Source organism: Macrobrachium rosenbergii, chromosome 8, assembly GCF_040412425.1.
Source record: "Macrobrachium rosenbergii isolate ZJJX-2024 chromosome 8, ASM4041242v1, whole genome shotgun sequence".
In the NCBI taxonomy this organism is placed as follows: domain Eukaryota; kingdom Metazoa; phylum Arthropoda; class Malacostraca; order Decapoda; family Palaemonidae; genus Macrobrachium; species Macrobrachium rosenbergii.
The window spans coordinates 52,848,598-52,866,684 of NC_089748.1; the positions used below are offsets into that span (position 1 = coordinate 52,848,598).

Below are 18,087 nucleotides of genomic sequence, written 5' to 3' on the forward strand. Positions count from 1 at the left end.
TATATGTATAATATATATAAATATATAACATAAATATATAAATATAATGTATATACATATATATATATATATATATATATATTTTTTTGTGTGTATGTATGTATATACAGCTACTGTCATCATAAAGGAATGTCTCTTCCTCCCGTAATTTCTTGAGGTTGATTGGATCCGCAATAGAGTGAAATAAAACTTTTTTTTCTTAGCAGTCATACTTCGTGGAAGACCATTAAGGGCACCCAATCCATTCCCCTTTTACAATGTCTCCCTCACCCCTCACCCCCCCTCCCCTCCCCTCCCCTCCCTGTTCCCTCCCACCTTCTCCGAAGCTATTACGTGAATTTTTTATGCCAGCCGATATGGGCGGTTTCCTATACTCTGATATCTGCTGTAATCACGCACGGGTCGCTTAAGGTTTCTTTTGCCTGTAAGGCTCCATTACCTTGGCTGGGGCTATAACGACCGAAGGAGAGATCATTTCGTACAGAATACTGATACCGAAAGATTAGTCATTATCTCATGAGCAATCTGCGTTCGGCTCCAACCACGCAAGAATACTGACGAGAGTTTCTCGAAAACAAAAGATCATATCCGTTTCTCGCCTTTCGGGAGTGATTGTTATGCGTTGGTATTTTTTCGATAACCAGACCGCTTCGTAATTACGTAATTCAGTCTGTAACTTTGACGCGGATTTGATGAAAGCGTCTGGGAAGGTTCACTATATAAATCCCCTTGAAGACCCGTCGGCCTGGCATTACACCGTGAGGAAAATACATAACCTCCGATTTGGCAGTATGTGGAAGCCCCGAAAATTTCGGCGTCGATAAACCATCGACAAATGTAGTCTCCATATAATTAGGCCTAATGCCCGTCATCATGGCTGTAATCCCTTGGTATAATCAAATAGCAAATTCGCCGATGAATAAATGACTGAGGCAGTTCCGCGGAGGAAAGGAAAAAGGAAGCATATGACTTAATCTGATGAAATTGGGGCTACGCCTTTTATGCTCTGTATATATATCGGCTGTGCACACCTCTGATGGAATTATGTCCTATATTACTGCCGGGTAGGAAATCTTTTATTGATTCGTTATAACAGACTGCTTTCTAGAATTAGCCGGATTTATTATGTATATCCCTGCAATATATTTATTAATATGTTTATTGTATTTTTAAAAATTAACCCGATTTATCACAGATTCCTGTAATATATTTATATTAATATATTTATTAATATATTTATTATATATTTGTAAAATTAGCCGGATTTATTATATATTCCTACAATATATTTTTTAGCATATTTATTATATTTTTATAAACTACCCGGATTTATTATATATTCCTTCTATATATTTATTGATATATTTATATTTGTTTTTAATTAGCCGGATTTTTTTATATATTCCTCCAATATATTTATTAATGTAGTTATGATATTTATTCCTCCAGTATATTTATTAATATAGTTATGATATATTTTTAAACACAGCCGTATTTATTATATATTCCGTATTTTATATGCTAACTTCTTTTTGTAGATGTAAACAAACCAGTAGTTATTTGATACTCTCCGGTAACTTGAGATCCCTCAGTTATTTAAACAGAATTCGAAGGCACTTTCTGATTTTATTCCTTTAGAACATTAAAGCTGTCATCACGTGTCTATGTCAGTGCTTACCAGAGATATTACTTTGTTTTATAATCCTGCTGATTTCGGGTATCATAACCTGTGTTGTAGCAAAGCCAGTTTATTAAGTCAATAAATCAATCAATCACGGCCCTTCCCCCTGCAGGAAACAAGTCTAAAATCAATACAACAAACGTTGTTGTATGGAGTGCTTTGTATGGAGTGCTTGTTCGTGTTGTTTTCTATGACCGAAACTCTATGGCATATACAAGAGAAGATTCATAAACTGGAGAATTTATAGTGATTTATAATAAATCGGCTGTCGTTTGTAAACACCTGAATAATGGTCGCAATTTTCAATCATAATCGATATACGCCGCATAGCAACTTGAAAATCGTGAAAATTGAATGAACACGGAAGAGATGTATAAAGAATTATATAACTATATGAAAGGTATATACAGGGCATATATAAAGTGACTTCAAAATTTTATTCATCTTGGGAAGAATTCTTAAACCAGTAGTGCGATAAAATGATACATAAATCAGGAAAAAACAGAAGACATGTAAAAAAAAAAAAAAAAGCAAGGAACCCATATTAGGAAGAATGCAAGACTGAATTCAATGGAGCACGTGAAGTTTATGGCCTGCTCCGTCTTTTTAAATAGTCGCCACTTATGTAAAGTACTTTTGTTTTACCCAATATACAAAGAACAATGCGAGTCTGTGTAATACAGTTTATCACTCGTCCAACTCAACTGCGCAAGTTTAGCTCGCCATATTTTACCTCTCGACTTTTATTCCTGCCATTTCAGTTTCTCCTCTTTTTTGGCAGCTGAATAGTTGATTTTGATTTTGATTTTAATCTTTTGCTCTCTCTCTCTCTCTCTCTCTCTCTCTCTCTCTCTCTCTCTCTCTCTCTCTCTCTCTCTCTCTCAGGGTAAACTTCGTTAAAGGATCTTTCAGAAGAATTGGATGGACGTATATTTGGCATTTATTTTACTCACTTTATAAATATACCAACTGTATATATTCGTTGTTATTCCGTCCCATTCTCGTTTATTTCTTGCATCTCGGATCCTATGATTTCATCTGTTTTCTGAACTATGTGTGATGTAAACAGTTGTACAAACCTGGGAAAAATTCATTCACAGGCCGTTCTCTTTTTGTCTCTCTTAAACCAACTTCAGCAATAAATGTCAACTCTCTCTCACCAAGGCAGTCGGATATTGCTCCTCCCATTTCTTCATTCAATAACACTGAAGAAGTTACGGCAATGTTTTCACACACATGCAGACACACACACACATATATATATATATATATATATATATATATATATATATATATATATATATATATATATATATATATATATGTATATATATGTATGTATATGTGCATGTATGTACGTAAGTGTGTTCAGCTAAGCCACAGGACCTCGAAAATGTGTGAGAAGGAACACGAAAGTGCTTGGTACTCCTTTCTTTTATTTTTCCCTGTGGCTATAGCTGAATATACTGTCACACGCTGTTTATTGATATATAAGCATGCATACATACATTTACATATTTATATGTATACATACATACATACATACATACATACATACATACATACATACATATATACATACATATATATATATATATATATATATATATATATATTATATACATAAATATATATATATATATGTGTATATATATTAATGTCTGTGTATCTCATGCGCTCTCTGGAGGAATTTGCATACTTTGTCACTTTTCTTTGAAATCCACGAGTGACTAACATCCTTCATCTGACTCATTCTTGGTTGAATCCATTTGATCAAAATAGTTCCCAGTCACATAACCATCAATCTTCGGTCTCTCTTTATTCTTAGCTTCATTTAGCTTTCCGCTTCACACTTACCCTTTCCCCTTTCTTTTTGTGCATGAGGTCTGATACGATCGAGTAACTCATCTGACTGAAGAAATGTACCCTTCATGTAGCGAAACAACGACGGTTATAACAAGAAAAACAACAGCACTTTGTACTACCAAGTCGCAAACACTTCGATCACTTTTGCGATAGTGGTTTCATAGGAAAAGTATCAGGGCAATGTACCATTGACCCACGGAATATTGGACTCAGCAACTCCTTGATATTGCAGCCTTTATTGCATCGTATTCCCGGCATTATGTGGGCCAACACTGCGTCTCTAATGTGAGCTTTAAATGCGGAAGAACAAGAGAGTTTATAGCGGCATTCTCGATGCTTTTTTTTTTTTTGTCGAACGAGAGAAAAATAATCTTTATCTTCCTCTGTGAGGTTTTTTCATCTTACTTAGTGTTAAGTTTTTTATTATTTTTTATAATTTCCATTAAATTCGATTTCAGTAACTCGTCTTTTATATTTAAAAACTTCTACGTGCAGCAGTTTTACCAATGTAAAATCGAAAGTAAAATGCCTTCAGTTCCTTAGTGACATGTAATATTAATTCTAAAAGGTATCGTGATTTCATACAGCGCGTCATAATTCCGTAATGTGTTCACCAGTGAACACCGGTAATCGATGACCAGTGAATGCGGCAATAACTGAGAGATAATTTGAGGGTACTGGAATAAGTTAGACGCAACCGAAAGAAATCGAAACTTACGCTCAACTTGTTTATGGGAGTTCCGGGAAGTGAATGACACACCGTAGAACTATGTATTAGTCGACGTTGTGAATCACAGTGTAGGGTGAATCATAATTCTCTCTCTCTCTCTCTCTCTCTCTCTCTCTCTCTCTCTCTCTCTCTCTCTGTATATATATATATATATATATATATATATATATATATATATATACATATGTATGTATGTATGTATGTATGTATGTATGTATGTATATGTATATGTATGTATGTATGTTATGTGTATGAGTGCGTGCGCGTAAAACTCAGAGGAACACGTGATGGTTAAATGCAAAACACCGCAAAGAAAGTGAGACAGGTAGCGCAGTCTTCATTGGTTTGGCCATTTAAACAAATCATTGACATAAGTATTGTGTAGGAGCAGCTTTACTGACAGAGGTTGAGTGTGCTATTGATACATCTTGTTTTTGGATTTCTATATGGAAAATAACAGGCGTAATATTTTGTTGTCATTGGCTAACTGTACGCCTTAAAATCTCTACGTTTTGCATATTTCTTGTGAAGTAAATGGATCAAGTTCGTACATTCCTAGGCCAATATTCATATTCTTATCAAATCATTCTTTCATAATATTAAATTCAAAAATATCATTAGAATAAACGAAGTTTTTAATACTAGTCGAATTAATGGCGTAATGTTCATCTCTAACATGAACGAAAATTAGACTTTCAATGAACTCTCTTGACTTCCAAATGATGTATATATTATATACCATGTGATCTTTATGACAATATCTGTATTGGTCAAACTGGTAAAACATATAAAGAAAAATGAACAGCATAAAAATGTATATAGTATGTACAGCATCATTGTCAAAGAATAAGTTATAAAGACCAAAGAAAGACAGAGCCTTGTATTAATAGTTTTTAAAAACTTTGCACATTCTAGAGATACTAAAATATCAGGGTCAGTGGCTTAGGAAAGGTCACACCAGAGAAAGATATTGAAGTAGAGGTCAGTGTCATAGAATATGAAAAGATCTTCATAGGGAGATATGAAAACCAGGTATTGCAATGTGAAAGGATACCAAGCAACTCAAGAGATATTCATATGGCAAGAAAAAGGCTAAGTTTTTTTTTTTTTTGACAGAGAAGGGAAACTCAGTCCTTGTTTAGAGAGATGCGAAATGCGAGAGAGAGAGAGAGAGAGAGAGAGAGAGAGAGAGAGAGAGAGAGAGAGAGAGAGAGAGAGAAACAAAAGTCGTCACTGTTGCATGAGGCAAGTGGAAGAGAGAGTAACAAAATAGAACAGTTGCTTAAGACAAGTGGAAGAGAAAGTAACAAAATAGAACAGTTGCTTAAGACAAGTGGAAGAGAAAGTAACAAAATAGAACAGTTGCTTAAGACAAGTGGAAGAGAGAGTAACAAAATAGAACAGTTGCTTAAGACAAGTGGAAGAGAGAGTAACAAAATAGAACAGTTGCTTAAGACAAGTGGAAGAGAAAGTAACAAAATAGAACAGTTGCTTAAGACAAGTGGAAGAGAAAAAATAGTAACAAAATGGAGAACAGTTGCTTAAGACAAAATGGAAGAGAGAAAGAGAGCGTAACAAAATGGAACAGTTGCACGAGGCAAGTGGAAGAGAGTAGCAAAATGGAACAGTTTCATGAGGCAAGTGAAAGAGAGTAGCAAAATGGAACAGTTTCATGAGACAAGTGAGAGAGAGTAACAAAATGGAACAGTTTCATGAAAGGCAAGTGGAAAGTTTCAGAGCAAGTAACAAAACAAAATGGAACAGTTGCACAAGTGAGGCAAGTGGAAGAAGAGAGAGAGTAACAAAATGGAACAGTTTCATGAGGCAAAAGTGTGAAAGAAGGAGAGTAACAAAATGGAACAGTTTCATGAGGCAAGTGAAAGAGAGCGTAATAAAAATGGAACAGTTGCAAAATGGAACAGTTGAGGCAAGTGAAAGAGAGTAACAAAATGGAACAGTTGCATGAGGCAAGTGAAAGAGAGTAACAAAATGGAACAGTTTCATGAGGCAAGTGAAAGAGAGCGTAACAAAATGGAACAGTTGCACGAGGCAAGTGAAAGAGAGTAGCAAAATGGAACAGTTGCACGAGACAAGTGAGAGAGTAACAAAATGGAACAGTTGCACGGGGCAAGTGAAGGAGAGAGTAACAAAATGGAACAGTTGCACGAGGCAAATGGAAAGTTGCAGAGAGTAAAAATGGAACAGTTGCTACAAGGCAAGAAAGTGGGAGTAACAAAATGGAACAGTTGCACGAGGTGAAAGTGGAAAGGAGAGTAACAAAATGGAAACAGTTGCATGAAAAATGGAACAGTTGCACGAAAGTGAAAGAGAGTAACAAAATGGAACAGTTGCATGAGGCAAGTGAAAGAGAGTAACAAAATGGAACAGTTGCACGAGGCAAGTGAAAGAGAGAGTAACAAAATGGAACAGTTACAAATTGGAACAGTTGCATGAGGCAAGTGAAAGAGAGAGTAACAAAATGGAACAGTTGCATGAGGCAAGTGAAAGAGAGAGTAACAAAATGGAACAGTTGCACGAGACAAGTGAAAGAGAGAGTAACAAAATGGAACAGTTGCACGAGGCAAGTGAAAGAGAGAGTAACAAAATGGAACAGTTGCACGAGGCAAGTGAAAGAGAGAGTAACAAAATGGAACAGTTGCACGAGGCAAGTGAAAGAGAGAGTAACAAACTGGAACAGTTGCACGAGACAAGTGAAAGAGAGTAACGAAATGGAACAGTTGCACGAGGCAAGTGAAAGAGAGAGTAACAAAATGGAACAGTTGCACGAGGCAAGTGTCAGAGAGAGAGAACAAATGGAACAGGAACAGTTGCAAAAGCAGGCAAATGGAAAGAGAGTAACAAACTGGAACAGTTGCATGAGACAAGTGAAAGGGAGTAACGAAATGGAACAGTTGCATGAGGTAAGTGAAAGAGAGAGTAACAAAATGGAACAGTTGCACGAAGCAAGTGAAAGAGGGAGAGAGAAACAAAATGGAACAGTTGCACGAGGCAAGTGAAAGTAACAAAATAGAACAGTTGCATGAGACAAGTAAAAGAGAGAGTAACAAAATGGAACAGTTGCATGAGACAAGTGAAAGAGAGAGTAACAAAATGGAACAGTTGCATGAGATAAGTAAAAGAGAGAGTAACAAAATGGAACAGTTGCACGAGGCAAGTGAAAGAGAGAGTAATAAAATGGAACAGCTGCACGAGGCAAGTGAAAGAGAGTAACAAAGTGGAACAGTTGCATGAGACAAGTGAAAGAGAGAATAATAAAATGGAACAGTTGCATGAGGCAAATGAAAGAGATGGAAACAAAATGGAACAGTTGCATGAGACAAGTGAAAGAGAGAGTAACAAAACGTAACAGTTGCATGAGGTAAATGATACCTCGGCGGAATTTTGCCACAAGTGGGCTCTCTTTGATCTGTTGCGTTGCTTTGGTGCCTTTCAATTACGAATTAGGACGAGGGTCATCAACTGATCCGAATTCCAGGTTTGGATTCAGCCCACTTACAAATGGAGGGAAAAACAAAATCACTTTGCATTTTTTGGGTTGACGGGAGCGTATCGCTTTTCCTCCCCCTCTCCAAATCGACGAGATGGATTTCATTAACACTGGAGCGGCGGTGAGCAAAAGGTTTTTATCTAGCTTTGATAACGATTATCCGAGATTAAAGGAATTGCCGTTGAAAGTGTACTGAACAGCTGTTTCACTCTAGAGACCCGTTGCGATAAGTGTGAAGCCTTTTAAAGGACAGAGGGCAATCAAATGGCCTTTTGTTGCTCGAGATCGATAAAAATAAGTAGTTCACTTGCGTATTTATTCATGTCTTACAAAACTCGGGTGTACAGCCTCGAGTTTAATAATGAATGACGGCAAAAATTGCTTTTTATTCTCTTGGAATCTTCTGGGGAAATATATATATCAATAGTCTTAAATTAAATTTATATCATTTCATTCTCCTCGAATTAGCTATATTCACAAAAACAGCACTCTGTAATATATATATATATATATATATATATATATATATATATATATATATATATATATATATATATATATATATATATACAGTATATATATAAAAAAGAAAGATTCTACTGGTAACTATTTACCAGATATATATATATATATATATATATATATATATATATATATATATATATATATATATATATATAATTTTTAATAAACACAATGCCTTATTAACTTTTCGGTTTCTCCACACTTTTGAAATGCTGGTCACTGCTAAACCTCGATCCAATTGTGTGTGTGGTGTATGTATGTATGTATACTTACATAAATAAATACATACATATATATATATATATATATATATATATATTTATGTATATATTTAAAACGTGAAGTACAAACCTCCGTCGTTAGGAGCGTTTGCATAAGTAATGAGCAAAATGAACGGAACGTGGACCAGTTCCTTCCTTTAGCTTTGCTGAAAATCTGTAATGAGTATAATGAGAAAACTGGGAGTGTGAAGACTGCTTCTAAAAGTATTTGGTTGTTGGTCTTCTGCGTAGATCCCATATAGTCTGTCTCCCAGTTTTTATTGTGGGTAATTGCTGCTGCTAGTCTGCTGCAGTGTCCTTAGGGTTTAATTAGAAATAAGAGTTGATTCCTGTAACGTTGCCTATATTAAGGGGAGGATCCAACGCCTCTTTTGGGGAAGGACGATGGTTTTTTTTTTTTTTTTTTTGTTCTTTTTTCAAGTGGTGAAACTTTTATATCTGAAGAGAAAATATACGTAACAAAGTTTTTTTTCTATATCTATAAATATATATAGAGAAGTTCACTAAATTAGCCTTTGTTCATAGACGACTCTCTGTGATATGGCACTTTTGGAGTAAAAGTGATCGACTAGAAAACTTGAAAAGGACTCGGAATCTTGTCAAGTGCTCGAAGGAGCTACCATTGTATCTCCTTTTGTTCTGTGCCATTGAAACGTGAAGAGAGCTGTGTAATCTTGAAAACATTCTTAGACGAGAAAACATTATACCTGTGCATTCCCTTATCGCTAGTTCTAATTATATCGTATTTACATAAAACCGCTTATAATCCCAAAGAAAACTCGTGTATAGTTTATGAGATACGCAGAAGCACTCGTTATAAATTCATAAATGAATACAATTTATAATTTTGATGGCTATTGCTTCAGCAGAAATTTTACAAAGTCCAAATGACAATGGATAGGTTGAAAAGTATATCTTAGTTTAACCAGACCACTGAGCTGATCAACAGCTCACCTAGGGCTGGCCAGAAAGATCTGATTTATTTTACGTGGCTAAGAACCAACTGGTTACCTAGCAACGGGACCTACAGCTTATTGTGGGATCCGAACCACATTATGACGAGAAATGAATTTCTATCACCAGAAATAAAAGTATGCTGGCGCTGCCAAATGGGAACGCAACTCCCAAAAGAATACTTCCCCCAGGTAGGGAAATATTTGAAGAATGGAGGCTGCCAGTGTTACTTAGGTTAGGTTGAATTTGTTACAGTGGTATCTAAGTTGGACAGTGCATTGTCTAATCTCCTAGCCTTCACCCTTCCCTTATTTCATCAGAGTTTTGCTTACTGACTTATTTGTACATTTCACCATTCTACAAGAAAGTGAAATTTAATATAAACCTTGTTGCATCCTAACAGCCAAGAGCTGAAATCTCTATTAGACTTCTAAGATAAAGACGCGAGAGCGTGAGTAGTGCGCATTATTATTATTATTAATAGTAGTAGTAGTAGTAGTAGTAGTAGTAGTAGTAGTAGTAGTAGTAGTAGTAGTAGTAGTGGGCGTTCTCATGGAACGAATGCCCATCAGTGAAAAAGGAAAGACGAGTAAAGATATAGAAATTAATTCATGTATATTTCAGAGCCTAACAGTTTTTATTATGGTTATTAATGACGAATAACCATAAATAAAAGAGAATTCTTGCAAACAGGTAAAGGAACGTGCTTGAGTGTACCCTCAGGCAAGAAAACTCAAACCTAAGACTGAAAGGCCTTGATACAGAGATTTATCAGAACCAAAGTTTGAAGAACATTAAATATATGGTAACCACAAGGTTCAGGAAATGTAAGCTATATAGAGGATAGGAGGGAAATTAGAGGGAAAGAAAGATAGAGAAGGAGAGCTAACTCAAAGGGAGGAATAAATCGACGAAGGTGAGAGGAGGAGGAGGAGGAGGAGAGGAGAGAAAGAGCAAAAGGCGTGAAGAGGGAGAAGTGCCCTCTCCAGGGAAGAAAAGGGTATGATCAGCTTTTCAAAAGGACGAACGGCTGACTTTGGGGTTCTTATGTATTATTGTTATTATTATTTTTCGTGCGTGTATTTGTTTAAGTCTAGCCTTTCCTTTCCCGATGTGCTGATTCATGATGGCTGAGAGAGAGAGAGAGAGAGAGAGAGAGAGAGAGAGAGATATGTTAAGGGTTTTTGGAAGATTATGGGGATTGATGATAAGCGAGATGGAAGATAAGTTTGCTGAGACTGTGGTTTTCTCAGTGGCTCATCTGGAGGTCTAGTCGATAAAGGAAAAGATCTGAGTCCCTAGAGACAGAGAGAGAGAGAGAGAGAGAGAGAGAGAGAGAGAGAGAGAGGCCAGGAATATAGCTGGCACTGGCAACAGCAGTCTTTAGCTTCATGTTTCAATGATTGTCTTTTCTCCCCCTCGCCCCCCCTTCTCTGTCATTCTTTCAGTCTTTCTCCGGGTAAGAAGCGAAGAATCACAAATGGATAAAAAGCAAAAGATGGAATTAAATACAAAAGAAAAATTAAAAGTCCCTGGGAACCTTCTAGCCCTTAAATTAAGTATACCTTAGTTTAACCAGACCACTGAGCTGATTAACAGCTCTCCTAGGGCTGGCCCGAAGGATTAGATTTTATTTTACGTGGCTAAGAACCAATTGGTTACCTAGCAACGGGACCTACAGCTTATTGTGGAATCCGAACCACATTACAACAAGAAATGAATTTCTATCACCAGAAATAAATTCCTCTAATTCTTCATTGGCCGGTCGGAGACTCGAACGTGGGCCAGCAAAGTGCTAGCCGAGAACGGTACCGACCCGTCTAACCAGGAACTCCTTCTAGCCCTAATGACACTTTCTCGCCGCTCTCGAGTAGAACAGGAAAGAGCCCAGTGAGGGAAAGTTAAGAAAGTCAAACGTGCAGGAGAAAGGGATCGTGCAGATCATTCCCAGTTTAGTTTACATCTTAAAGCTATAAGTTATCCTCTCGCCTAAAGTAATCAATCATTGTTCATTCTTCTCGATACTACATTTACATTTACAGCTGTTAAACCTTTAAATTCTCTGCTTTTAAAATATTGGACATAATATGTAGTTAAAGAATTAGTTAACATTTTTTTCAAAATATCCAACTGTTACAACGCTTTCAGTAGAGCTTCCTTTTGCAGACGACCTCTCCCCATTACATTTATAGCGCTATTATTTTGATAAATTATGGTATGACCTAATTACGTACATAAATTTTTTTTTTTAAATCTAAATTCCTTGTGCTTTCCCTCTTTCCATTCCTCCTCTTCCTCTGCCGGGTTAATCCGAGATTTGCTTTGTTCCACATTCAGACTACCATTTGATGATTCTCAGTGTTTCTATTTTTTTTATTTATTTATTACTTTTTTATTTTTATTTTTTTTTCTTTTTGCATTGCAAGGGATGGAACAAATTTACTTGTCTGGGTAAATAATGGAATGAGATAGAAAATTAAGATCGGTAGAAATGTACCACCAAACATTTTGTAATCACTCGTAGCATTAAAATAAAGTTATCCTTACCTTTCAAGCGCCCGTAACTTTGTTTTTCTTATTTCATATTTTTTTATATGACGTTACTGCATTGCAGAAAGACGAACGTATTTCTTCCTCTCTCTCTCTCTCTCTCTCTCTCTCTCTCTCTCTCTCTCTCTCTCTCTCTCTCTCTCTCTCTCTCTCTCTCTCTCTCTCGCAGCCTTTTTTGTGAAAGTGACGGCACTTGAAACAAGAAGCAAAAACGGAGAAATAACGTCAGCGGAAGAGCTGGTTCTGGAACTGATAAGATTCGGGAAACAATGTAGTTCCTTTTCCCGACATCGTACGTCTGGTAAAAATTCAGCTTCAGGTTATTGGGCACAGGTTCTGTCGTTTCAACGGCTCCTCCTCCTCCTCCTCCTCCTCCTCCTCCTCCTCCTCCTCCTCCTTCTCGATCGCCTTCCCTTCATCATGCTATGTTGCTTCCTCTATTCGTTTTAGTTGCTCCTTTTTTTCCCCATTATTTCCGTTAACATCACTGTCGTGTTATGCTCAGTTCAACGATAGATTCTGAAAATCTTTAGCTGAAGTGAAGGACTCTCTCTCTCTCTCTCTCTCTCTCTCTCTCTCTCTCTCTCTCTCTCTCTCTCTCTCTCTCTCTCTCTCTCTAGGCCCGAGTTCGAATCTCCGGCCGACTGATGAAGAGTTAGAGGATTTTATTTCTGGTGATAGAAATTCATTTCTCGCTGTAATGTGGTTCGGATTCCACAATAAGCTGTAGGTCCCGTTGCTAAGTAACCAATTGGTTCTTAGCCACGTAAAATAAGTCTACTCCTTCGGGCCAGCCCTAGGAGAGCTGTTAATCAGCTCAGTGGTCTGGTAAAACTAAGGCATACTTCTCTCTCTCTCTCTCTCTCTCTCTCTCTCTCTCTCTCTCTCTCTCTCTCTCTCTCTAAGAATGACGAGTACCATTATATCATAACACAATAGACAGGTAACTGAACATGATAGTTCGAGCGGTAAGCAGCCTCTTCAGTGATGCTGCGATTATTATCTCATTCCTTTGACCGATTTATGGATGATGATAAAAAGAGGCCTTGTATTTATCAAGACGTCATCTTTTTTTTCTTAAGCTGTAGAGACTAAGAGGGACAAAAGCTGCTCAAGATGTAGGTCAGTCGCCTTAAGGGAATAAGATGAAGAAAATTCATTATTGAACTATTGACACGCTTTTCTCCTTACGTGAAAAGAAGAAGAAAATGGAAGAAGAAGAAGAAAAAAAGAGGAAATATGATTTGTGGCTTCACTTTTTATAGAATTACCACCCCACTAGGTCATAAATTTAGGACGGGGCATTCTGATATCATAACTGTCACTTTCACTCCCAACTTTCTGTGAGCATGGCAAAATGCATTGCACAGTATCCATTGTTTCCTTTCCTCTAATTATTTATATATATATATATATATATATATATATATATATATATATATATATATATATATATATATATATATATATATATATATATATATATATATATATATATGTAGAATCTACTGGTCACTTTTACCAGACATATGTAATTCTAATAGCCACAATGCCCTCTTAACTTCTCGAATTCTTCGCTCTTTTTTTGGATATGCTTGTAACTACGAAGACGTAAGGTCCAAACGCAAGAAATTGAAGAAACTGTGATGGCCGTCGCGTCACCATAATCACAAGGAGGTCCTGTTATATATATTTATATATATATATATATATATATATATATATATATATATATATATATATATATATATATATATATATATATATATACACACAAACACTCACATACATAAAGGTAATTCCACGAAGAAAAGTGAAATAACTGGAAAGAGCTAGGCCCGTTTATCACTCTGTCCTTTACCAGCAGACCGGTGTGCGTCGAAAGGCTCAGCAACCAGTCAGTTGTTTCACTTTTCCTTCTCGTAAGCATTTGCCTCTTCCATTTATACATTCATCACGTCCCATATCTTCATGAATCAGTTAATATATAAGAGTGATATATAGCAGAGCAGTATATATATATATATATATATATATATATATATATATATATATATATATATATATATATATATATATATACATACACATATAATTTTCTAAATATATATATTTTCATGTGACAGTTGTCTAACAATTTCAAATTTATAAATATGCATTAGCTGTGGACTAGTAAACTTACCGCCTCTTCAGCTGATTTTAAAACCAGTTTTAGCATCATTTCTTCTAGGTATCCAGTAAAAGTAAATAATACAATGAGCTAAACAGTCAGGGCTGCCCGATCTTATTTTACGTGGCTAAGAACCATTATTACTATAGTAATCTGAAAATTATAGCGAGAAATTAATGAAATAAATCCTAACTCTTCATCCAGTAAATAATACAATTAAACAGTCAGATCTAATCTCTATTATTACTATAGTAACAGAAAATCGAGTTAATGAAAACTTGAGAGAAAGAAATCAATACCAATTTAATTTTTTTCTTTTTCTGATTTTCTGGCTTTTTTTATTTTGGGCATGTTACCGTTTGTCTGTATTTCATTTGTTTATTTGATAAACAAAGGTAATTTTAACAAGTTTATAATAAAGAGCCTGGCTTTTCTGCCTAAAAATAACTAGGGTTTAGTTAATCTAAAAACCTGTAAGTGGCTCTGACTTCGTTGTTTAAATTGGCCCAATTCATGTATGATATGCCTGAAGTGAATGAGCATGAGTATGCTTCAAAAATCTGTTTATTCATCTGTATTCTGTACAAGAGCTCCATCGATTTTTCTCCCTCACGTGTCTACGTGTGTCTTTTTTTGAATGTCCTCTGTCTTTTTTATTTATTCTCAGATATATTTCTCCGCATTTTTATGCCGTTTTATTTCCTGAAAAATAATGATCTCTGTTTTGAATCACATCTTAGAAAACACGAGCCCTGAGGAGAGAGCAGATATATCGATCTAGCATAGAATCTCGTCGTTTTCGTCTTAAATGTTACTATTACACAACACATAATTATTAATATTAATAATATTAATAATAATAATAATAATTATTATTATTATTATTATTATTATTATTATTATTATTATTATTATTATTATTATTATTTCTGGTCCAAGGTGCAACAACATATGCTGCGAAATTATCACAAGTACCTGTTGTAGCTGTCCTGTTCATGCAGAATAAAATTGCACACACACACACACACACATACACACAAACACACATATATATATATATATATATATATATATATATATATATATATATATATATATATATATATATATATAAATATATTGTATATATATATATGTATTTGTATATATATATATAATATAAATTTATATTATTCTACTTAAACAAGGAGTACTAGTATTTTATCTTGAAGCACAGAAATATATATATATATAATAATAATAATAATATAATAATAATAATAATATATAATTTAAAATGAAGAGGACGATGTTCTATGCTAATTATATTCTATCCTCAGAGCTAAGACGTGAACAGAGGTCATTATTTAAAAAAATAAAACAGCACAACACTGGGAGGAATACATACTGTAAACAAAACAGTAAAAAGTTTAATAATGCAGGCACGTGAATATGAAAGTTTTTACTATCTATATATAGCAGAATATATATATATATATATATATATATATATATATATATATATATATATATATAAGGTATATATATATAAGAAATTCCCATGCCAGATCGATACATTAAATAAGAAAAGACTGTTGGTCCTCAGAGTTTGAAGTCAAATTGTCACATAGAAACGTGATTCAAACCAGAGGTTGCATTCAGTTCAAAAATAAAACAGCAAAACTTTGTTCTGGAGAAATATACCTTCTGAAAATTTTACTTTGTAAAAAATAAAACAAAAACAAAGACAATGGTAAAGACTTTACCACGGCATGGCACGTGGAGGGAGGAAAATTGACGTGAAAGTCTCATTAAATATATATATATATATATATATATATATATATATATATGTGTGTGTGTATGTGTGTATGTGTGTGTGTGTGTGTGTATATGTGTATGTGTGTGTGTGTACCCAAAAGTGTTTTTTGTATGTATGTCTGCAGTTTTCATAAAAATATTTGGTTTTATTTGCATGAACTAATAATACACACACAATAATAATAATACACACACACACACACACAATAATGAGACCTTCTAAGGGCAGTTCATCTAATATCTTCTTTTCATCAACCTGTATTAATGGTTACGTCAGGATGTGACGATCATTAGTGGTAGATGTACTGCAATTTGAGTCTAGGCTAATTGCAAGCCTGTGTTGAAACTAATTAGTAAGTTTAAACTGAGCATTAGATGTGAGGTCTTAAGTCATCCATTTTGGAGTTGTAGTCTCACATTGTTTATTCATCCATAATTTTGTCATTGTACATACGTACATACATATATGTAAATATGTATATGTATGTATGTACTTACTCGTATGTATGTGTGTTTGTGTGTTTAGACATATACAGCGATGCCTTTGAGTCTAGATTTTAGTGTTTTAAAGTTTCGGGGTCTTTTTGATGGTGGGCTCCTAAATTTTATTGTTAAAAACTCATCAATGACCTTTTGTCTTCTAGGAAAATCGATATACGTCGTAGCATCACTACATATGAAAGGTTCAACCGCATGCACAGCCGCCTCTCACACACGTAAGTTTTTCTTCATTTGCTTTTTTGTTTTCTCTTTTCTCTTACAGTTTTATTGTGTCTGCTTACTGCTGTTGAGCCTCGGGTAGTAATTAGTAAAAATTCTGTTGAGCCTCGGGTAGTAATTAGTAAAAATTCTTATATTTCATTTTTGTATTTTTAATGCAATGACCAGTGTGTGAGACAACCCTGTTGAGGAATCATTATTTCATTTTGGTTTGAACTTATTTTTTTGGTGAGGGCGAGGAGATTCTAACCTATTAGTCTGGGTGAATTAACATGTGGTTTATATGAATTTATTAAGTTGCCTTGTGACAAATCGTGTATAAAGCATAATGTACAAACAAGTACACAAACAAATCGTGTTAAATTAGCGTTTAAAATAATTCTGTTAATTTTTTTTTTTTTATTCACTCGTTCAGATGTTGAAAAGCACAAAGCCACACTAATATAGAAGCGAGGGAGGGCAACTAAACCAAGATTTAGATAAATATTGACTCCTGTTACGATAAACATTGCGTGTCTAGCAACTATGAAGAGGTATACGGAATTATATATGTCATGGATTATGTTTCATAAAAGATATCATTGGCCGTTATTTGATCAATATTTGGAGGTCAGAAATAACGAGGGATCAGAAACTCTGGGGACTTGTAACGAAAGGAAGTAGATAGAAAGAATGTAACAAAAGGATAAGAATGGAATTAGATGCGAAGTATATACTGCCAAGATGTGCTTTGAGTATTTGTGCATAAAATTGCAAAATTCACTGATAAAAAAAAAACTGAAACTGCATTACCTTTGTGACTGCAAAAACGAGCGATTTCGCATTTTTGTACGAAAGGAAATAAATAAAAAGAATATAACACAAGGACAAGAATGGCATTAGATGGGAATGATATACTGACTAGATGCAATATGCGTATTTATTGCGTAAAATTAAAAAAACTCATTTATAAGAAATACTAATTTAAAAAAAGAAACCTGAATCGCAAAAACCGACGAGTTAACGTTTCTTTCTATCAGATATGTTAATCTGTCTGCATCGACCGAGGCCATGATTAAATTCTGTCACTAAATCTACGGTCCTGGCGCGCAGGGTTGAAATTTCTGAAGGTTAGACATTTAAGACGAATTCTGCTGGATCCCCATCTGGAACCATCTCAAAACTATTCAATTCATCCTTGGCCCAAATCCCACTCCGTAACATTTATTGAAGTCCATCAAAAAGAGACTGACAGACAGACAAACACACGTGAATGAACCCATCACATTCTCCCAACTTAATTAGGGTGAATTTTGGTCCTCG

The 18,087-nt window shown here is 35.0% G+C and overlaps 1 protein-coding gene across 1 annotated transcript in view; it reads right to left on the reverse strand.

Annotated features, from left to right (window-relative positions):
* The window catches only part of LOC136840856 (facilitated trehalose transporter Tret1-2 homolog), a 203,411-nt gene that overhangs the window by 115,993 nt on the left and 69,331 nt on the right, over positions 1-18,087 (reverse strand). The gene's annotated exons all lie outside the window — the stretch shown is intronic.